Raw genomic sequence first — 24,047 nt, 5'->3', positions numbered from 1 at the left:
CGCACGCGCACACACGCACGCACGCACACGCGCGCACACAACACACACGCACACACGCACACGCGCGCACACGCACACACGCACACACACACACACCGTTCTTGTGACGAGACAAACCCGGAGCTCACACACAGCAGCTTAATCACACCACGCTTGCCCCGCCAATAATAACAACAATACGGAACTTAACATCATCGTGTTACTTTTGTGTTATATAACTTTGCGTCAAACTCGGACCCCACCCCCCCTATTGTATATATATAGTGTGTGTGTCATTGGCTGTAAGATGGGCCAGTTCAAAAGCAGTGATTCAAGCGAGCCCGACTCTGCTGCTGATGAGACACTGCATGTCGAAACCAGCCCTTGCCTACATGATCAGCAGTTCACCAGCGACGATTCAAGCGAGCCCGACTCTGCTGCTGATGAGACACTGCATGTCGAAACCAGCCCTTGACTGCATGATCAGCAGTTCACCAGCGACGAATCAAGCGAGCCCGACTCTGCTGCTGATGGGAGACTGCATGTCGAAACCAGCGCTTGGCCGTAACATGGATAGCTCGTCAGAATCGACTCAAGCAAGCCTGACTTGTGTTCCTGCCGATAGCGATGCGTTCAGAAGCTCGATGCCAATGCCGAGGTCTGCCGAGGCTTGCCGCTGCTGCTGGTTCGTGTCGTCTTTTGCGGCTCCTCCGTTTGAAGGAGCGCGCAGAGCACCACAGATAGCTACACAGGACAGGATATTTTAATTTCATTTTTTTACCTACGTGACTTTGCCGAAAAAACTAAGAGTATGAATCCTTGCAGTCACGAAAGCTTCAAATCTAGAATAAATACACAGGACAGAGTTTGGGATCGCTGGACTGCCACCGTTGCACTGCGGGAAGTAAGGCGGTGGCGGTGCTGCTGATGGGATGAGTGAAGGGACGCGTGGTGCTTATTGTGTTCCCATGTCGTAGAGAGACCGGGGTGCAAGTGCAGGAGACGACCGTCAGTTTAACACACGTATGAGGCTCTCGCGACCACTATCATTCGTCATGTAGGTTTTTGTCGGGTCAGATCGCGAAATTATATATAAATCTGGATGTCCGCCTGATGATGCTGGTTGCAAGTACTGGTGGAACGTCGTACTCGGAGTGTAAATGTTGTGGATTTGCTCTCCAACACGCCGGTGTGCTGTACTAGTCACGAATTGGCACGTTCTGTTTACGCGATGATCCTTACTAATTGGCTGTGTCGGGTGGTGGCGGGTCTAACGACACATTTATATATTTACGCGACATAACCCCTCCCTCCCCAAAAAAAATCTATAATATGGAGATGCCGTGTCCTCTCGGTCTACGTCGTGGTTTTTTAAAAAAACTTTTATTTTATTTTACTATTTATATTTTATTTAATTGCGGTGTGTTTTTGCTATTATTTTAAATGCATTACAATTTTTATTTCCATTTATTATTGTTATTTTCAATCTACGTGACTTTACCGAAAGAACCAAGATGATAACATGATAACAATAATAACAACAATAACAACAATAACAACAACAACAACGGGCATGGCGTCTCACGCGAACCAGACGCATTAGAAACCCGTTTAATAATTAACGCGGAGGAGGCCCCGAGGACGCGGCCGACGAGGCGAGCGCCTCGAGAAGAAACGCGACCAAGAGTGGGGAGCGTGCTCGGTCAGACACGGGGAGCGCGCTCCGCTCGCAAAAATCCGAGGCGGTTCTCGCCGAGAAGTTGGGGTGCGGCCCACGGTAGGGATGGCGGGGAGATGATGAGGAGCGGGGGGAGATGTTTTGTGGAGGAGTGAGGAGGAGGAGTGAGGAGGAGGAGGTTGGTACTCCAGACCGATCCTCCTCCTCCCCCTCCTCGCAGCGACCGCTGCCGAGCAACGAAACCAGCGGCCACTCGCAGTACTGCACCCTTGGTTACGCGGCGCGTGACGTGCGCTCCTCACCACGGCAACGCTGTTGCCCCCGGCGACAGGGTTGCCTTAGCAACCTCTCCCTCCTCCTCCGCCACCACCCCCCCCCCACCACTCCGCAGCTCCTCCTCCCCGCTCCTCACCACGACTCTCTCGCTCCTAGCAACATCGAGATCGCGGGGGGGCGAGCGCTCCGCTTGGCGTGAGTGACGGCCAGGATGCGGCACCGTAGCAACGCGCGGGGCCCCACTCGGGTTATAATTTGTGGCCGGGCCGAGGCGACCGCTTTGATTGGCTGAGCTTATGGCCGCCGCCACCTTGGTTGCTGTTGCGTGCGTGCGTGTGCGTGCGTGCGTGTGTGCGCGTGTGTGCACGTGTGCGTCTGTGTGTGCGTTTTACGAGCAGTGGATTTGAAAGCGCCACCACGCACCGACCAGAAGTACCGGGAGGCGCTCATCCAGCAGTGCATTGACAAAGTCCGAGCCATCTCCTGCTCGAAATATTATATTGTACTTATTTGTCCAGGAGAGTCATTTTTTTGTATATGTTCAGATGTCTTCAGCCAATTAATGATCATAATTATTATTCACGTGGGATGAAGCTGGAGCAACTGGAGACACCCCACACCTTACGCGAGAGAGCAACACCTCACCCCGTACAGATGTAAACAGATGGGGATCAGTCCACTCGCTCAACTGCCTTCTCTTGCCGAGCCAGGGTACGGCTCTTCCACGGCGCGGCATTTGCGCGGTGATCCACCAACCCTTGCCTCCACAGTGCTGGATCACAGGCCACGTGCACAGCCCGCTTACTGTTTACAACCCAGCAAAGCCAGGGATGGCTATTCCACATTCCTATAGCAGGGTCGAGTCTGTCCACATAATCCTGTCGACTACCTTACAAAGTGATACTTGTTTTATCGACCCCTGGAGGAAGATGATGATGGGCATAACGAACTCCCCCCCCCCCCCCCCAACCAAGGTGTGACCTCGCGACGTTCTGATTTCCGCACGCTGCACCGTTGAGCCACGTGGTCGGAGAGACTCGGACGGCTTCAGATTCACAGACGGACGCTCCCTGTGCCTGGGAATTCATCCTCCAGAGCATCCTCCCCATGTACCCCCCCCTCCTCCCCATGTACCCTCCTCCCCATGTACCCCCTTCCTCCCCATGTACCCCCCTCCTCCCCATGTACCCCCCCCCCGTCTCATCCTGCTTGGAACTTGGCACAGGCACCCCGAGTGACTCATCACAATCTCGGAAGCTAAAGCGGGGCTCACAGCACGGCGAGTACATGGATGAGCAACCACCATGTGCAGGGCTTGCCAGGTGCTGTAGGCATGGGCAGCAGCGGGGTGCTGGGTTCTCTCCAGATCCCTCCTCCCACATGAAGTCCACAACCCCTCGTCGCTCACAACGGAATTCACGGCCCAAACATCCTATTGTAGTGACAGCAGCAGCAGCAGCAGTAGCAGCGGCAGGACCCTCCTGAAATAAACTCTTGAGACTCGGCGAGTCTCTCGTGGGCAAATAACTTGCGTCGATGGGAAACCGCGTAAAACACTGCGCCAAGCACGGAGCGATGAGCGCAGCCATGTCCTGAACCACAAAAACCGGGTCCTCTCGCTGGAGCTGTGACCTTCCCTCCGATGCCAAGAGGCAGCCGCTGCCTCAACCCACAGCAATTACGTGGGGGACCTTTACGGTCCACCAGACGTGCAGGTGAAGAGTGTTGATTCTAGTGCACAGTCAATAGAGCTTACTATCTAGGGGACACTCGCTTCGTATTCACGAGGCGAGAGGCAAAATTAACACCGCAGTGGAGACCCAGAGAAGGGGAAGAGAAGCGAAGGAGAGAGCAGCAGCAGCAGCAGCGAGACTGCATCGCAGAGTTCAGAGGTCACAAGTGGCTGGGGGCAGCTGGGGAGAAGAGGGAGTGGGGGGGGGGGAATGCAAGATGCTTATGTCTAGCAGTGTGGAGTTATAGACTGACAAAAACAACGGCGGCAACAACAACAACAGCAGCAGCAGCGTGGGTCTCTATGTAGGTCTTTAGGTTTGTGTGTGGGTGTACAGAGATGGGTGGGGGGAGGGGGTTAAGAAAGAGTGTATAAATTATCGAAATAATAATTAATAATTGCTAATCTCACAAAGGGTGCACTATAAGGATCTTATTTTCTTAATTGCTGTAAGTTACGTGGTGATATCTGCTGACACTAGCACCATTACATTCAGCACAATGTATGTAATCGAATTGCAACAAGCAGATTTAATCAGGTGGGGCGTGAATCACTGCACCCCTGTCGGACAATACTGCTGAAGGTGACAGCGCCATGGACGGCACTACTGAAGGTTTCAGCACTACGGACAGCATCACTGAAAGATTCAGAACCACAAACAGCATCACTGAAAGATTCAGCACCACGAACAGCACCACTGGAAGTTTCAGCACCACGAACAGCACCACTGAAAGTTTCAGCACCACGAACAGCACCACTGGAAGTTTCAGCACCACGAACAGCACCACTGAAAGTTTCAGCACTACGGACAGCGCCACTGAAAGTTTCAGCACTACGGACAGCGCCACTGAAAGTTTCAGCACCACGAACAGCACCACTGAAGGGGGGTTCAGAACCAAGGACAGCACTAGCCACACGTCTGAAAAGGGGGGAAACATGATTACATCACACCGACAATACGTGTTGACCTACACTCGCTGAAAATTAAACAAAGGATTGATTGCAAGCTGTGCGACGTTCAACATACATTCATATTTAAGTGTCTACACCAAGCTGCACCACACTACCTGACGGACATGTCTGGGACGGTACACTCATGGCAATCTGATCGTTCTGCATACCTCGGACAGCGAGATTTTGACCACGTAGCTTCGTGGTCAATGGTCCATTAGCCTGAAACTCACCCACCCACTCACTCAACTACTCACCCACCCACTCACTCAACTACTTACCCACCCACTCACTCAACTACTCACCCACCCACCCACTCAACTACTCACCCACCCACTCACTCAACTACTCACCCATCCACCCACTCACTCAACTACTCACCCACCCCACTCACTCAACTACTCACCCACCCACTCCCCTACTCAGCGGTTCATCGGCCTGGAACTCACCGCCGCTGCGTGATGTTCGAGACTCTTTACAGACATTGAACCAGTTCAGTAGAACATGATAACCTCAGTTATAAGACTTTCGCACTTACAAACGTACTTACTTACTGAACGGTTTAGCACCACACGTAACAACAATTCATTCTTTAGATCAATGCACAGCTGCAATCAGGGTCTCGGCATGATCTACAGAGACAATAATAACGCCAAGTTGCTATGCACCACACAGGATTTGCTTGCTCTCGAAGTGACAGAATGACTCAGAAGTGGTGAGCCGGCACCAAATGACTGCCCCCCCCCCAGCTCTGCACTCGTCTATATTTCGAGGTGTTATCAGCCAATCAATGAGAGTTTACATGTGGGAGGAAGTTGGAGCACTCGGAGAAAACCCACATGTGCGAGGGGGAAACACTCTATCCCATACAGAGGGAACAGGTGGGAGCCTACTGTTGCTGTAACGCTATCTCCTGTCGAGCTAGGGTATGGCTCCTACTCAACTGCCTATGGGAAGAGAGTTTCGCACCATCTGTGTGTGATCCACCGACCCTCGCTCCACCACAGTGCTGGACATCTGTGAAAAAGAGCTTAATAGGTCATCGGATTTCTCCAGGATAAATTAAGATTCTGATCCTGATGGAGTAGAGGCCACGTGCATATCCACCATGAACAGCAACAAATGACAATTCAGCACCATGGACCGCAACACAGAGTAGCTTCAGAACTGTAGATAGCATACAGACAAGGCCTAGTGCAGCCTGTAGGAGCATATATTTGTGTATTGATTCATTGATTTACATTGATTCTTAAGCTTACATTACCAGCTTTGAATTGGGCTTATAGTAAACGATGGTTTCAAGTTGTATATGCCGTAATGGGTTCACTTGACTCCAGCAGCCACCTGGGTGTTGCTACATCCACCCATGAAGTAAAACAAAAATCCTGAATCGATCCACGACAGTGAATCGAGGCAATTCAATGAACTGTGGGGGAGCGGCAGCATGATCATTACACCCCTAATAGGCAGCAACATCGACATCTTCAACACCCTGGACAACAACAGCGAAACATGCATAAATCACCGTTATAGATAGTGACAATGAGGGATTCAGTACCGGGGCAGAGTAACATCGAAGAATTCAACATCATGCATAGCGACACTGATGGATCAAGCACCATGCACATTGACAATGAACAAAACAAGCATCGCAGATAGTGGCACTGAAGGACTCAGCACCATGGAGAGCGACACTGAATAATCCGACATCACAGCAACAGTGAGCGATTCAGGAACATGCACAGCAACGCTGAACGATCCAGAATTGCCATCAGCAATATTGAAGGGTTAAGCGATGCGGATGATGGCGCTAAAAGATTCAGGACCATGGAAAGCAACACTCACTGATTCAGCACCATGGAAAGCAACACTCACTGATTCAGAACCATGCCCAGCAACATTCACCGATTCAGAACCGCGGACAGCGAGACTGAAAGCTCGAAAACCGTGTACCGCAGTGCTGCACGGCTATGGAGAGCCCGCCGTGGTTAAACAGCAGTAACACCGCACTGTACTCCAATTGCCCAACAGTTTTAAACAAACGCAGCGCGTCAACGGAACATCTGCTGGAGAAACGATAAACGCCACGGAAGTCTGCGAGGTCTCCCTGAGCGTGGGAGGCCACGGGCACACAACGTTCTGTACGAAAGTTCAAACATTCTTACAATGTGCACCATTTGACGTTTCTAGCGATGGTCCTTCTTCAGAGCACGCAAAAAATATATATTTTACCAGGTAAGGCCCACTTAAGCTGTATAAGCTCGTTGTGAGAAGCGACCTGGTCACAAATAATAACTGAACGTAAATCAGCCAAATGAATCTAAATGCACGTTGATTCTAAATGTGGAGGGAAAAATCCGGAGGACCCAGAGAAAAATCCACGCTACCACGGGGAGCACATGCAAACTTCAAATATACAGGTGCCAGGGTCGGGATGGAACCCACGACCTCCTGCATGCCAGGCGAGGTAGTTAACATCTCGCCACATTAATTTCGTCCATTAAGTTTCTTTTTTCTTTGAGGGCTGCAGCGTAATTGACACGGAACGTGTTACATTGCTTGTTGTTGTTGTCTGTGCTTGTGCACCATTGCCAACGCAGCAACGGCAGCACCACCAACGTAGTTTGATTTTCTCGATGTGGGTCTGTGCAATGAATGCATCCGTACGCCATGGAAGGAGGATACAAGCCGAGCTCTGATATAAGCAACACATCCATAAATTGCACTGCTGGAGGGAAGGCGAATATAACTACCGATACAAGCACACCTTGAGAATGTATTTTTGGTAATAATCTTAAGAATGCGTCGTTTGATCTAGCGGGTTGCTGTAGCCGTTCACGCGAATCGCGTCTCTAACAATTGTCGAGGAACCACGGACGACCGGGAAGGCAGCAGCAGCGGCGGCCAGGCGGTGAGGAGCCAGGCGCTACCAACAATGGACCGAGTTCTGCGGTCCTCTGCATATCAAGATACGTTCAGACAATCAATGAGTGTTCATACACGTTGGAGGAAACCGGAGCACCTGCAAGAAAGCCACGCGTGCGAGGGAGCAACGCTCTATCCCATGCCGAAGGGACAGACGGAGATCAGTCCACACTCTCTCTTGGCGAGCCAGGGAACGGGCTCCTCCTCGACGCCCATCGGTAGGAAGTTTCACAACATCTCTGTGTGATCTTCTTGGTTCTTTCGGTAAAGTCACGTAGAAGGGAAATAATAAAATAATAAAAATAAAACATTATATAATAATTCTCACGACGTTTCGGCCACGTCGCAAACAGCCGTCCTCAGGTGAAGAACAGGTCTGTCGGAAAGACAGCGTCTGAATGACAGACCTGTTTTTCACCTGAGGACGGCTGCTTGCGTTATGGCCGAAACGTCGTGAGAATTATTTTATTATGTTTTAAGTTAATTATTTAATTATTTCCCTTCTACGTGACTTTACCGAAAGAACCAAGAAGAAGATGAATCCCTGCAGTCACGAAAGCTTTAAATCGAAAAATCTCTGTGTGATCCACCAACCCGTGCAGCATGGCCGCCGCCATTGCCCTGCTAATCATCACGAGAGTGGCCTCGCCGAGTCTCAAGGCTTTTTTTTTTTCTTCAAGTTTTTATCGTCGTGCCAAATGTTTGCCGAGTGTCGTCCCAATTCCGTAATGTGCGAGTAAAAGTCATTGCAATGTCGAGGCCAATACCAGTGACATTGTATGGGTTCACTTTTCTAGATGCTGTCAGGAAAGCAGAGAACCCAGAGCAAACCTATGCAGAACGGGGCGGGGGGAGGGGGGAAATCACACAAAGCGCCCGAGTCGGGAATCGAACCCAGGCCCTCCTTGCTGTGAGACACGAGCGTCGCCGCTGCGCCACCACTCCCCCGCCGCCACAGCAAGCACACCTTGCTCGCCACGTAGGCTGGCAGGCAGCCTTGCAGGCACCTGCTTACGCACCGCGGTCACCCCCATCTACTCACTGGCCAGGCTCAACACCCCCCCACCCCCAGCTTAGCTTGACGTGTCTGGCGACACCACCGGGTGCATTGTGGGAAACCTTTGCTCCCAGGCGAGGCCGAGCGCTGAGAGTTCCAATCGCTGGAAGCCCTCCGTGGTCGTCATTGTGGCCGCTCTTGCAGTCAACTGCTCAGAATCTTTGTTGATCCAGGGAGGAATCCGACGAGCCGCGAAGCTCTTCGTCAGGGGCCTGTTTGCCGCCACTGTGTTGGGCTCTCTTCTGATTTCGATCGCTCGAGGGGACGGATTGCTGCCCCCCGGTTTATTTAGGAACACTTTTTGCTCAGAACACCTTTTGCAGATAGGATCTCCTCTATCGATTTGTTTTCGCCTTGAAAGAAATCAACGTCCTCTTTTCACCCGACTCTGTAAGCAGGCCGCGAAGACGCCACCCGCCGCGCCGTGTCACACTGACCAGCAAGGAATGTTTACATTTAAAACAAATAGATCGATATCGCTTCATTGCATCATCGCCAGCGGATCGGAAGCGCCGCGTCACCTCGGTGGCCCCGCGTGACCCCCGTGACCTCGCGTGGGCCCGGCTCCACCTCAGAGCTCTCAGTCACGCAGACGGAGCCGTACCCTGACCTTTGCCCAAACCCTAAATATACCTTCCCTCCCCGCCCCAACTCCGCGTCTCGGCGCCCATCTGCCAAACATATCGACGCCCCGGTGATTGCCGATCGATGGCGGTTATTAAGGCATCGATGCCAAAATTGGGTTAGCGGGTCGCGGAGAGGTTTTCATCGGGTCAAGATTAAACGCGTTAAGTCTGAACGCGGACGCACGCTGCGCCCAGCCCCCGCGGCTCTCGGCCCGAGGGGCTAAACGGGGCCGGGCAAGGCAGAGATCATGCGCTCAGCCGCAATCGCTAAATTGGTCCTGAAATGATCACGCAACAGCAACCCAGATGCCCTCACACCGCCCACCGCCCTGCCCCTCCTACTACCCCCCCCCCCCAACCCCCTCCCTTCCCCGCCCCCCTCCCGGTCGACACATTTGTCCGCCCCCCGCGAAGACAGATTCACCGTGCAGCTTGAGGCACGGTGAAGCCACCCCCCCCTTGCCCCGCCACCTCCCCCCCGCATCTCCGATATAACAATTGTGATTATTTGTGGCCCTTTGCCAATCCACCGCTGGATTAAGGTATTTCCGCTAACGTGTGGGCCGTGAGGGTTGTTCGACCATACTTCACCGGTCAGTGCTGGGTGCTGATTGGCGGACACCCCCCGGAGGGGTTCAGATGTCACTCGCCACTGATGTCAGCCGTGGGCCGGCAATGGGATTTGGGATGCTGGGTTCGTAGCGCAGCGTGCTCGCCACCCTGTGATACAGCTAATAACCAAATAGTCTGATTATCAAGGACACCATCATCACACCGAGTCTCAAGATCTCTTCTCGGGAGGGTCCTGCTACACTGGGTTGATCAGCCAATCCCCCCCCCACCCCCCACCTTCTTGAAATCAACGAGAGTTTGGCTTCGTTACGGGAGGAACCCTGACAACCCGGAGAAAACCCAGCACCCATCCCAGCTCCGAACGGCCAATCCCACTGCCGCGCAAACACCGTGCAGCACGGAATAGACCACCACCACCACCACCCACCCCCCCCTTCCTACGTGCACGAGGGGAAAACAAACCCACTTGCTGTACTGCCGTCATCAACCTGGCCCGCCAACAGAGCCTCGCAGCCAAGTGGGTTGGAAGGTTCAACGCAAGTCTCTACGTGGCGGCAAAAAATAACAACAGGAAAAACATCGTAATAAATCAGAATTCGTTTTTTTACGCGTCAGTTTGCGTCCACTCTCAAGGAGAGAGAATGATTCAGAGACAGAGAACGGAATGATTCAGAGAGTAGAGAATGATTCAAAGAAAGTACAGAATTACTCGGAGACACTGGAAGCCGCGGACGAAGCGGGAAGTTTAGCCAGAACCGGCGTGATCAACAAATTGCCCAAGTTCTGTGGTCCTACATTGGATGCTCCACCAATTCTGCCGAACCCTTATCACCGCACTGGCATCTGTTTGCCGGCGCCGTTCGACTGTTTACGTGCTGACGATGCCTCTGTCGCTGGAGCGATTAATCGCATCCGAAGAGTCAAAATGAGCTCAGCTCAGGGTGATAACCATGCAGTCCAAGGTGCACGCCCATCGCCTTATGGCTCAGAGCTTCTCACCAAAAGACAAAGATCCCCCGTATAGCCTTGAACGGACCGTTGGGGCAAGTGCTGTTCGTGAGCACAGCGCAATAATCAGGAATCTATTTCCCCGAGTAAAGCCCCCATTGAGCTAAGAGGCTCTTTTTCAAGGGCGTCTCGACCTCTGAAGACCAGCGCGGCACACGAGGGGGTTGGTGGCCAACACCGCGCCCAGCCACCTTTGTCTTCCCAGCGACGATATGATGATGTCTATGCGCTGCGCCGCGCCAGGTGCTCACTTTCCGCCGAGTTGACCTGTTCGAGGCCCAGGATACAGTTCTGACATTCGTCACCGATGGTTGGATGCGAGCGTGAATCCCACCTCGGGTCTTTGGGTCGGTGGCCCAGTGCTGCCAATCACCGCGCCACGACTCCCCGCATACAGGGCGTGTGTGGTGTGTGTGTGATAGACTCATAAACACGGCCATAATCAGCCAGGCCGAGACACGACGGCGCCAAACATCCACCCAGTCCCACAGAGACAAAGATCCCCCCCCCCCATCCGTATAGCCTGGACAGACTGTCGGGGCAAGTGCTGTCAGCGCCAACACCATTTGAAATCCGGCACGGCACACGATGGGGTGGGTGGCCAACACCTTGCCGGGCCGCCTTTGTCTCCCCAGTGGCGATGTTTACACACCGTACCAGGTACTCATTTAAGGCTGAGTCGACCTGGGGGAGGCCCCGAAATAGTGAATATTTTCGCTACCGACGTTGGCTGCGAGTGGGAATCGAACTTGTGTTGGTCGGGTTCGTAGTGCAGTGCGCTAAATCACAACACACTATCGGTTCCCCACAATGTCCCACCCAACAACAACAACAACCCCACTCATCTTTACACACACGCACACCACGCACGCACGCACGGGCACACACGGCAGTCTTGCAGTGTCACAACGAGTCGAGAGGCCTGTCCAGGCCCCCCCTCTCTCGCCCTCACGCTCACCCATGCGGGTCATACCGGCCAGTGGAGGAGAGAGACACACGGTGAGGAATCATCATCATCATCATCCCGACCATCACGTCTCACGGCTCCCACTGCGCCGCACTCGCGAGCCCGTCAAACAATCAGCCGGCAACTCAACGACACCACGGAGCGAGGTTCTCGGCCCTGGGCCGCCGCCGAGCGGACCGATCGCCCTCGCCGAAGTGCGCAGAAGCCAAGAGCCAGAACCTTTGTACCATAACACCGCATTTTCTAGACCTCTATCGTGATACCTTTTACGGCTGTTGTTCATAAGCCATCGGCGTTGCAAACCATCTCTTAGATTTGTCCATTCATTTGTTTTGCCTCCCGAGGGAGTTTCACTTGCTCACCGAATAACTTGCCCGAAATAGGATTACGCCCCTAAATGTGATTGTGCATATCATTATTATTGTACAGCGTCGTGAGATGCAATTCGCATGAATGACGCGCGACAAAACGGAATTAACAAACGCCACATTTTAGACCCAAACATTGCACCTTTGGTTATTCTTCCCTCGAAGGCGCCGCAGCAGTGCGACTGCGGGCCACGCAGCCCACACTCTGGACCGTGCACGTCAAACGCACCGTGGCCTGCGCTCACTTCAACGCAGGAGGAGGAACAGCGACACGACACGAACTCTCTCTCACTGCTGAAGCCCTCTCTCGTCGTGGCCAGCAGCAGACCTCGACATTGGCATCTAGATCCTGAACATCTGGCGGCTGCTGCTGCCATCCTGCGCGATAATCTAGACACCCAGCCTACCAGGGCCTCGTGGTGTATGTGGCGTCAAGGGTGCAGTCTAAGACCTCCGTTCCAACTCGAAGTCTCTCGACTGGCCTCTCTGTGCACGTGCTATGAAGAAGGACCATAGCCCGAAACGTCGTCTACATTTCGATTTAAAGCTTTTGTGACTGCAGGGATTCATCTTCTTGGTTCTTTCGGTAAAGTCACGTAGAAGGGAAGGAATAAAATAATGAAAAAATATTATTATATAATATTATTTTATTATTTTATTATTTTATTACTTCCCTTCTACGTGACTTTACCGAAAGAACCAAGAAGTCGTCTACATTATACATTTGTGTTACTATCAGTGCCTCGGTGTTATTGAGGAGCGTGTGGGGTCGGGATGGTTGCTAAGAGGGCCAGGTGACGTGACGCTCGTCTGGATGACCCTCCCTCGTAGAGTCATCCACCCACGAGCAGTCTGAGAGATTACTCATTAATCATATTATATATTCACTCTTCCCCACCCCCCCACCATTCTTCCCTCTCTCTTCACCTCCTCTCTCCCACCCTCTCTTCCCTCCTCTCTCTCTCTCCACCTTTCTCCCTCACCCAGACACTCTCTCTTCTTTTCTCTCTCTCCACCTCTCGCTCTCCCGCCTACTCTCTCTCCCTCTCTCCACCTCTCTGCCATTGCCACGTGGAGGAGAGTGGCACCACCGTGGCTAGGAGATGTTAACTACCTCGCCTGCTATACAGGAGGCCGTGGGTTCGATCCCAACCCTGACGCCCGCTGCTGTACATTTGAAGTTTGCGTGTCTCTCTCTATCATCATCATCGCGGTGGCTAGGAGATGTTAACTACCTCGCCTGCTATACAGGAGGCCGTGGGTTCGATCCCAACCCTGACGCCCGCTGCTGTATATTTGGAGTTTGCGTGTCTCTCTCTCTCATCATCATCGCGGTGGCTAGGAGATGTTAACTACCTCGCCTGCTATACAGGAGGCCGTGGGTTCGATCCCAACCCTGACGCCTGCTGCTGTATATTTGGCAGTTTGCGTGTCTCTCCCCGTGATCGCGTGGATCCTCTGGCTTTTCCCTCCACATTGAGAATCAGCATCCCGTGGCTCGTAGTAATTTGCCTACTGCTGCTTTAAATTTCCACCTCCGCTGAGCCTCAATTTGCGATGTTCAGGTCGCATCTGAGAAAGAGCTTCGTAGCTCAGTGGGCCTCGCCTGTAAAAATAAAAAGCAGTTTAGTTTTAGAGTGGAGTTGGAGGTCAAACGATCCAGAGGTCGGCAGTTCGATTCAATGTTCACGGCGCGGCGGGTTTACAACGATGCGGCGAGTTTCCTAAATCACCCTCCACCCCCCCCCCCCCCCCGCCCGCTGCCTCACCACCGTCTAACCCCGCAGCGTCAATGTCGAGAGCGGCTTCGTCAACGGTGCGGGTCTTGGGGCAAAATGTTGTGGGGGAGGTGACTCGCAACCCCTTTCCAAAGACTGCCCTGGCCAGCATGGAAGAGTAGGCCATGGACACACTGCAGGGGGAGGCGGGGCGGGGCGGATTCTCCAGAGCATCCTCTTGCGGAAGGCCTCCTTCTGGCAGCAGTGGCTTGAGCAGGGAATTGCAGGGCTGCGCCTTTAGCTTCGCATATCTTAACGGCAAATTTGTTTAGCACTCGTGTGTTGTATTATTGGGGGATTAACGCGTTAATAAATAAAGCACAGCTCTGTACTAGCACGTAAAAATGTTAATATTTATGTATTTTTAAAAAAAAAATTCAGCTTACGAACAATTAAATTGTCCAAGAGTCTCCATGTAAGTCTACGGATCTCTATGTAAGTCGATAATTCTGCGTGAAAGTCCATGGGTCCCTGTGTATGTACATGGATCTATACGCGAGTCTTTGGATCTCTGCGTAAGTCTATGGGTATCCATGTAAGCATGTGGATCCATATGTAAGTGTTTGGACCTCTGTGTAAGTATATGGATTTCCATGCAAAGTCTATGGATCTTGGTGTAAGTCTATGGCTATCTGTGTAAGCCTGCGGCTCTCTGTAAGTGTATCCACCCCTTATGTATGTCTATGGATCTCTGAAAATACATGAGTCTCTGTGTAGGTCTATAAACAAGTCTACGGATTTCAGTGCAAGTCTATGAGTCTTTATGCGTGTGTTTTTTTACGCAGGTCTATGGGTATCCATGTAAGCCTATGGATCTCTATTCAAGTCTATGGATCTCTATTCAAGTCTATGGATCTCTATTCAAGTCTATGGATCTCTATTCAAGTCTATGGATCTCTATTCAAGTCTATGGATCTCTATTCAAGTCTGTGGATCTCTGAGAACGCCCACGAATCTCCAGGAAATATTACGACTCCCCAGGTTATCTGCGGGTCTCTGTGCGAGTGTGGGTCTCTGTTCGACTCTGCGGATCTGTGTGCGAGTCCACGCAAGTCCTTCTGGCTCCACTCGGCCACGTGTTTCTTGGACTCTGACGAAGGCCGCTCGCAAAGGCCACGAGGATCGATCGTCATCGGTGTCGCCATCTACGTCTGCGCCCCTCTCCGTGTCTCCGAGCGTAGTACGGTGGTGTCAGCTTGTAGCGCTGTGCCACCGCCACAACGTTCTCATGCAGGAGGAGGAACCACACACGAGCGGGAACTTCGCTTATCGAAAAGGCAGCAGCCATGCGGCAGAGGTCGCAAACGGGTTTTGATTCCTTACCCGTACCCGGCCGCACCAGGGTCGCGTATGGGTAGGGTACGGGTATCGGGTACCTGATTGGGACCTCTGGGATGAAGCCATGTTGCAGGCGCATGTGGGTTGATTCTAGGAACTTGAATTGTGAGAAGAGACAAGACGCTGGGAAATGAGTGACAAACGGTTACTCACCAGTGACTCATGGCCTACCCGTACCCGTACACGGCCGCACCAGTGTCGCAAACGGGTACCCGTACCCATACCCGGCCGGGTACGGGTAGCCGGGTATCGGGTAGGGTACGGGTATCGGGTACCCGATTGCGACCTCTGCCACGCGGCGAGACGCGACAAAATTCCTACTCCACCTCTCCCCACTCCTAGCTCTGCGGTGCTCTATACACGGAGGAGTTATTGACCAATTAATGGGTGTTTACGTGTGGAAGGAAACTGGAGCGATGGGGAAAAAAAAAACACACGCGTGCAAGGATGAAACACTATCCCATACAGAAGGGCCAGCCCACACTTTGCCGTAGCGCCTTCTCCGGGCGAGCCGGGATTACGGTATCCTCCTCGACGCCCACGACTTTGGAGAGTCGCAGCGGGAGTGCGGTGATCCACCGGCCCTCACCGCCTCCTCTGCCACGGCGCCGGACTGCGGGCCACGCGCTCGCGTGCATGCGTCTGTAACCCTCCTTCGCTTCGCTCTGTCACAACAATCGCGGAGGGCGTGCAAAATGATCCGGGGTCCGTGATCTATACGGATCTACTCCCTCCCTCCTCACGCGAGGCGGTGGGGGGGGGGGCGCGGGAGGGGGGGCGGGGGTGGGGGCACTTCCAGGCGCGACCCCGACGGCACCGCCTGCTACCTGCCTCGCTCGCTCTCGCTCATTACAACGATTCAGCCTCCGCTAACGAGACGTGACCCCGCCGCCCCGGGCGGGGAATCGACGTCTGATTACACAAATGCAACTTTTCATCTTTTAATCCCATGACGAATGGAAACGTATCGACCTCGCCTCCCCTCCCCTCTCCGTCGTCGTCGTCGTCGTCGTTGGAGGTCAAAGAGCCGCGCTGACGTCACGGAGCCGCGACGGCGCCCACGCCGCCAGCCGCTCGCTCCGACGCGGCCCAGTTCGCACCCCGGTACGAGATCGGTTTCATTTTTCTTACCGCTCGAGCTCCCTCCATTCCATTGGAGCCCCACACCCATCTTTCACCTTCACCAATAGAACATCTATGGGTCTCTGTGCGAGTCTACGGGTTTCTATGCCGACATCATTTATATGGAAATAAGGAGGGAGGGGGGGGGCGGTAGGGGTTAGGGGACAACTGCCATTGCACCCTGACCTGAGCCCCCGAGCGTCCTTTACACTCATTCAGTGATCTTATCTGATCGGGAATTAATTAGGCCCTGTCTCCGGCTCAAATGCAATCGCCTAATGGATAGGAGCCTATTAGGGGATTTCCTGCGCGTGTTCCTGATGGGTTCGGGGTGAATCGCTGCATCGACCCGATCGGTATCGATCCACAACCCAAGCCACGCACGCGTCAGATCGCGAGTGCGAGGACCGAACCGTGCATCTGCTGGAACTGGTTCACGGGCAACCCTTTTGCAGAAACCAGGGGCGGCCACATTCCCCATTCATGGACAGTGCCATTGACGGGTTCAGGACCACGTACAGCGCGCCAATGATGAGTTCAGAACCATGGAGAGCGACACTCTTGAGTTGAGGAGCATGGACAGTAACACTGGCGACTTCAGAACCATGGGCAGCGATATTGGTAAGTTCAGGACCATGGAGAGTTACACTGGTGAGGTCAGGACCATGGACAGTTACACTGGTTGGTTCAGGACCATGGACAATTACACTGGTTGGTTCAGGACCATGGAGAGTTACACTGGTTGGTTCAGGACCATGGAGAGCGATATTGGTAAGTTCAGGACCATGGACAGTTACACTGGTTGGTTTAGGCCCATGGAGAGCGACACTGACGAAAACCAGTGAGTGAAACGGACTTAATTTATTGACATCGGAGACCCTCACCGAGTCTCGAGGATCGATTTCGGCTCGACCTTAAATGAGTGCTTGGTGCGGTTTGCAAACATCAGTACTGGGGAGACAAAGGCGGCTGGGCGTGGTGCTAGCCACGCACCCACTCGTGTGTCGTGACGGCCTTCATAGGCGCTCACTAACAGCACTTGCCCCAACGGTTTGCTACGGCTATGCGGGGGGGGGGGGGGGGGGTGATTTTCATCACGAGTCCGCTGTTCACGTCAATCGACACCCTGGACACCTTTGCAGACGAGACGTGTCCATCCCAGGGATTCATTTTTTTCCCGGTGCAATATTTTAATTAACTTAATAAAATCAATGTTGATGGTTAGGCACAAGGCTAGTGCTCGAGCGAAGGCTGGAGGTATGGTTACTATGAGGCTATAGCTGGAGTGATGGGGCCAAGGCTCGTGACAGAGTTCGCGATCTGGGGAGTGCCAGGGCTATAGTGCTCGAGTGGAGAGTGGAGGGAGAGTGGGGAGAGTGGGGAGAATGGTGTGAGTGGGGAGAGTGGGGAGAGTGGGGAGAGCGATGTGAGTGGAGGGGGAGTAGTGAGTAGGGGAGAGTGGTGTCAGTGGTAAAAGTGACGTGAGTGGGGAGAGGGGAGAGTGGAGGGAGGGTGGGGAGAGTGGAGGGAGAGCGGGGAGAGTGGGGAGAGTGGGAGGGAGAGTGACGTGCGTTTGGGAGAGTGGGGGATACGGTAGCGGTAGAATGGCGAACGGGAAGAGTCGGGGAGTAAGTGGAGTGGGGAGAGTGGGGGGGGGGGGGGAGCGAGGGTGGGAGATAGTGAAGGATAGTGAAGGAATGGGAGTGGGGGAGCAGATCAGCGGGGAGAGGGGACAGTAGTGGGGTGGGGCGAGTGTGGAAGAGGAGGGAGGATCAGCGAGCAGGGTTACGTAACGCGATCTTCCCACGTGCACCCCCCCCACCCCGTCCCACCATTACCGATATATCCCCCACCAAAAAAAGGAAACATTTTTACGCCGAGCTGGACCTAGGGGCTGCCCAGCGCAGATTGGGACATGGCTCAGTCGTCACCGCCAGCCCGCCGCCGCTCCTTGCTTGTGCCTCGAGGACCGAGTGAGGCTCTCACGGCCGTGCTGTGGCCCCACGAGGCCAGGCCCCACGTTGACCACAAGGCCAGGCCCCACGTTGACCGTGAGGTCAGGCCGCACGTTCACCACGAGGCCAGGCCCCACGTTCACCACGAGGCCAGGCTCCACGTTGACTGTGAGGCCAGCCCCCACGTTGACTGTGAGCCCAGGCCCCACGTTGACCATGAGGCCAGGCCCCACGTTGACCATGAGGCCAGGCCCCACGTTGACCGTGAGAGGCCAGGCTCCACATTGACCATGAGGCCAGGCCCCACGTTCACCACGAGGCCAGGCTCCACGTTGACCGTGAGGCCAAGCCCCACGTTCACCACGAGGCCAGGCCCCACGTTCACCACGAGGCCAGGCTCCACGTTCACCACGAGGCCAGGCCCCACGTTGACCGTGAGGCCAGGCCCCACGTTCACCACGAGGCCAGGCCCCACGTTGACTGTGAGGCCAGGCCCCACGTTGACCGTGAGGCCAGGCCCCACGTTGACCGTGAGGCGAGGCCCCACGTTGACCGTGAGGCCAGGCCCCACGTTGACCGTGAGGCCAGGCCCCACGTTGACCGTGAGGCCAGGCCCCACGTTCACCACGAGGCCAGGCCCCACGTTGACTGTGAGGCCAGGCTCCACGTTCACCACGAGGCCAGGCCCCACGTTGACCGTGAGGCGAGGCCCCACGTTGACCGTGAGGCCAGGCCCCACGTTTACCGTGAGGCCAGGCCTCACGTTGACCATGAGGCCAGGCCCCACGTTGACCGTGAGGACAGGCCCCACGTTGACCGTGAGGACAGGCCCCACGTTGACCGTGAGGACAGGCCCCACGTTGACCATGAGGCCAGGCCACACGTTGACCGTGAGGCCAGGCCCCACATCAAGAACCACTCCTGCTCGGCTTGACGAACGCGCCGAAGGAGGCGGCGAGCGTTAGGCCGCGGGCGCGTCGTCGCAGGGCATTTTAGGTAAAAGGCAAACATGAGCAGAACTCCAATTCGTGTCTCTGCATACAAATTAAATATATACACACACACGCACGTTTATATTTGTGTTTATATATACAGGGTTAGCTAATCGGCTTTAAACAAATCCTCCTGAATTAACAGATGTTATTTTCAAGAGCACTCCATGTAAACTATGGCACCCAAACTCCCCCCCCCCCTTCCTCGCTCCCCCTCCCCTCAACGGTGCCACGTAACGATCCCGGAGTTCTAAATCGATCCTTCCACAGGCCCGAGTCATAACACTGCACATGGCAGCCACCACCACCACGCCCGGCCACCGCTGTCGCCCCCGTGCTGATGTTGAAGCATCCCCACCCAGGTTACTTATTTGAGGCCGAGTCGACCTAGGGGAGGCCCGCAATACGGTTCTGATACACGTCACCATCATAGGCGGTGGTTATAGGCAATTAAACTCGGTTCACGGTTGGTTCCAAGGCCCGCAATGCGCCAACCACTACACCACCGCTCCCCACGTGATGCCACACACACAGAGGGGTGGAGGGCCCGACAGACGAAGGCTCATTAGGACTCTACGAAACGCAGGGAGACAGCACTGGCGGAGAGCGCGCGAGAGAGAGAGGCGGAAGGGTCGTTGCTGCGTTTCCACGCCCGTTAAAAAGTCAGACACGGGCCGTGCCGAGCCGTTGTCTTGGGATAAGCTTCAAGAGCTGAGGATGAGTTTGGCTCGGCCCCTCCCCTCTGAAATTGAGATCCAATTAGAATGAAGGCCACCACCAGATCTGCGCTGGGCACACCATGTCCTTGTGTGCGTGTCTGCCCTTAATAGGTGCTCGCTAACAGCACTTGCACCCATGTCAGAGGTCAGAGACACTGAGCCCAACACCGCTGAGAGCCTGGGTTCCAATCCGGGTTGAAATGAAGTTGAGTGGACATTTTGGAAACCGGTCACCAATGACTCACACAGTGACCCACAGACTTACATAGAGACCCACAGACTAATGTAATGCAGTGACCCATAGGGACCCATAGACTCACACAGACCGAGTGCTGAGTAAAGTGTAGTGAGTGGACATTCTCAGCCTGGCCACGAACAACTGCACAAAAATGAAAACCATTGCATCCACGTTGGCCCTGCACTTAACTTGGGAAAGATTATATCTCTGACAGTTAAAGATGAACGGGTTGCCCATCACACAATGAACCTTGCTCTCTGTGGCAGGGCGGTTGCGAGAGAGCTGCCCTCTGACGTGTATCGACCAGAGCTTCACTTGCAAGAGGCAGCGATCTCAGCAGTAGCTCTGTGAAATCCGCTTCTGCGGGGCCCGTTCCCTGATAACGCAAAGGGAGGGGGCCATGCACCGCCGCGGGAGAGATTTCCGCGTAGAATTTTGGATTCTTCCATCACGTGACGGCAGTACTAGTGGGTGGTGGTGGTGGAGGGGGGGGGGAGGGGCTATAATCAGAATCGAAATATTGATTTATACTGGAGGAATCCGAAGAGCTATCAAGCTCTTTTTCACAGACGTCCAGTATTAATCACGGAATCCGAAATGCTCTCCGACACACGGCGGCGGAGTTTTCTTCGCGGTATGGGGAGGGGGGAGCTCGCGAGCAGCCTGAAGGTCACACCGCGTTTGCATATTTATTGGGCGACGATGTGGACGATGCGTCTCCGATCGATTCGTCCGAGCGTTATAGTGCCCCACCCCCCCTGTCCCCCCCTCTCCCAAACCACCCACCCACCCTGCCCACCCACTACGCCCCCCCCACCCACTACGCCCACCCACTCTGCCCCTCCACCCACCCATCCTGGCTCCCACCACATTACGGACGGACAGGGGTCCGTGCAGGACGCTTTGTCAACCTGCGCTGGGAAATGTTGAACGTGAACAGCCGGAGAGCTACAGAGGCGAGCAAGGGGGAGAGGTGGTGGTGGGGGGGGGGGGGAGAGGAGGTGGTGGGGGGGGAGGAGGTGGTGGGGGAGAGGAGGAGGAGGAGAGGAGGTGGTGGGGGGGAGAGGAGGTGGTGGGGGGGGGGGGCGGTGGTGGGGGGGGGGAGGAGGTGGTGGGGGGAAGAGGAGGAGGTGGGGGAGAGGTGGTGGGGGGGAGAGGAGGTGGTGGGGGAGAGGAGGTGGTGGGGGGGGGGCGGTGGTGGGGGGGGGGGCGGTGGTGGGGGAGAGGAGGTGGTGGGGGGGGAGAGGAGGTGGTGGGGGGGAGAAGAGGTGGTGGGGGGGGGGGGAGGAGGAGGTGGGGGAGAGGAGGTGGTGGGGGGAGAGGGAGGAGGAGGTGGGGGGGGGGGGGGGGAGAGGAGGAGGTGGGGGGGGGGGGGGAGAGGAGGAGGTGGGGCTAGGAGAGGAGTAGGAAGAGAGGGTGGTGCGTGCACTGTGGGGTCCCCGAGGGTGAGGCCCACCCACCAGTGAACGCGTCACAACGCGCCACGCGCCGGCGCTCCCCGGAGCTCGGCGCCATGCCTCGTGCTCGCTTCAATTCCCCGATGAACGCCGACTTCCTCAGCTCGAGTCCTGAGTGCGTGCTCACGCCGGGAATCCAAAGCGACCCGGGTCGGCAGATTTGATGTAAATCTCTGGCTTTGCTCCCCCCCCCATCCCCCCGACGTTTATTTAAATTGCCCCGTAGCCGTCACGTCCCTGTCCTGCAGAACCCCAGCGGGGAGGAGGAGGAGGGGGCAGGGGGCAGCGGGTAGTACAGCAAGAGGATTAATCTCCAACAATCCTTTCTGTACGGGAATGAATAGAGTGTTGCCCTCTCGGGCAATGCGTGGGTTATCTCCGGCGGGGAGGTTCAGATTTTTTCCTCATTAATTGGTGGAAAACACCGTCATACGCGGAGGACCGCAAAGCTTGGAGAGGGGGTGGCTGCTGCTGCTGCTGCCTCTGCCTTCCCGCTCGTCTGTCGCTCCTCCATCTCGCGTCTCCAGAGTCGTCGTCCCCCCCCTGAACCCCTCCCTCCCCTTACACCTCCCTGCCTCTCCTTCCCGCTCACAGCCGGTCGTGGGGCTCCCCCTAGGTCGACTCGGCCTTTAAAACGAGTGGCGGTGTGTGTGAACATCACCACTAGGGAGACAAAGGCGGCTGGGAGCGGTGCTGACCACCCCGCCCTCCTCGTGTGTTCCTTGGCCAGCCTTAATAGGCGCTCGCTAACAGCGCTTGCCCCAACAGCCCGAGATTTGTGCGTTTCTCTGTCTCTGTGCGAGACAGTGCGAGTACGCGTGTGTGTGCTCTTTTAGAGTGTAGGACACAACTGGGCAGTTGGAGGCAGTCGCCCTCTAACAACAACGGAGGGCGGAGGAGCGACGCTCACAACAACGAGCGGAGCGCCGTGTGGCTAAAGCACAGCAAGTTGGCACAGTACGGGGCACAGGTGGTGCATAAGCCAGTCGTCTCGGTCATCTCAGTCAGTCGACCTGTAGCACCTGGGTCTGCCCCGTGACCTCCTGCCAGCGGGCGTTCGACACTTCACGTGGCCTCAAGGTGCACATGGCCTGGCACAAGCGTCGTGGTGACGTCACCGCCACTTAGTGGCGAATGGCGGTTGTTGTTTTAGAGTGTGTCACCAGATCTGCACAACTTCATTGCTACCGGGCGCACATTCATTTTTTTGGAAGTTCAGGGTTCCGGGTGTGCGCTTCTTACTTTCCCCGGGTCTCGCAATCCGGAAGAACGCGGTGATCGAAGAACCCAGGGGGACTCCCGCTGGGTAAATCGTTCGTTGCTCGCAGCAGCCCAAGGCTCTTAGCCGCCACGTATTCACACACATTTAGAAGTTAACACGGTCCGAGGCTTTGTAAGGCTCAGCTGCAGGCTAAACAAAAGCCTGCCCCACGTGGGCGGGCGAGCGAGCAGCCCGCAAGGCCCAGCCCGGGAGTGGGCCTTTCACTCAGCCTGCTCTGTCTGCAAGAGGTTTGGAGCTCGCCGGCCGCCCTGGTAAATGCTTCCGCGCTCCGTCCGCTCCCGCCGAGCGCCAGCTCCTAAACCTTCGGCGGGGCGCTTCACGGAAATGAGCAGCGCGTCGTGGTTCACGCGATGGACAACGACCGACCGCCCCCCACCCCCCCTCACCCCGCCAAGGCACAATCAGAACTCGCTCGCCTCTCACATGAACTCGTGATTAACGTACAGCTCAACTCGAACGTTCAAACGACATTCAGGAGGCGCGGAACGTACAGGGACAGGAGGGCCCTCGCCAGCGCTCGGAGCGACCGAGCGTGGCGCTCAGTTTGGGAGGACAGCTTTGGCAGGCCGTGGCAAATATTCTGCGCTCTCCAGCACCTGATTAGTGCGGCTATGATGTTTGCGGCGACAGTCACGTGCGTGCGCGTGAGTGTGTAGGCTTCGCGTTGAGTGGAGTCGCGAGCCGTGTGAGCGCCCCCCCCCCCAGCGTGCCCCCCCCCTCCCCTGTGTGCCCCCCCCTCCCCTGTGTGCCCCCCCTCCCCTGTGTGCCCCCCCTCCCCTGTGTGCCCCCCCTCCCCTGTGTGCCCGGGGTTCTACCCGCCCCGCCCCTGGCACGAGGCGGGTGTCACCGCTCGCCTGTGCACGTGACGAGTCAGCTCCCAGTGCCACAGTGACAAACACGGGGACGGCCTCGGCCGCCTGCCCCTCTACCCGCCCCCTCTCTCTCCATCCCCGCTCCCTACCTCACTGCGCTCTACTCCCTCGCCCGTCTTTATTCCTCCCTCCCCCTCTCCCTCCCCCTACACCT

The 24,047-nt window shown here is 55.4% G+C and overlaps 1 protein-coding gene across 1 annotated transcript in view; it reads right to left on the bottom strand.

The window, feature by feature from the left end:
* Positions 1 to 24,047, bottom strand: part of LOC144734237 (syntaxin-binding protein 5-like) — a 105,749-nt gene that overhangs the window by 65,985 nt on the left and 15,717 nt on the right.

The sequence above is a fragment of the Lampetra planeri genome, chromosome 50, assembly GCF_965212315.1.
Source record: "Lampetra planeri chromosome 50, kcLamPlan1.2.h2, whole genome shotgun sequence".
Taxonomy (NCBI): Eukaryota; Metazoa; Chordata; class Hyperoartia; order Petromyzontiformes; family Petromyzontidae; genus Lampetra; species Lampetra planeri.
The sequence above is the reverse complement of the archived record's forward strand: the minus strand, read 5'-3'. Positions and strand labels throughout refer to the sequence as shown.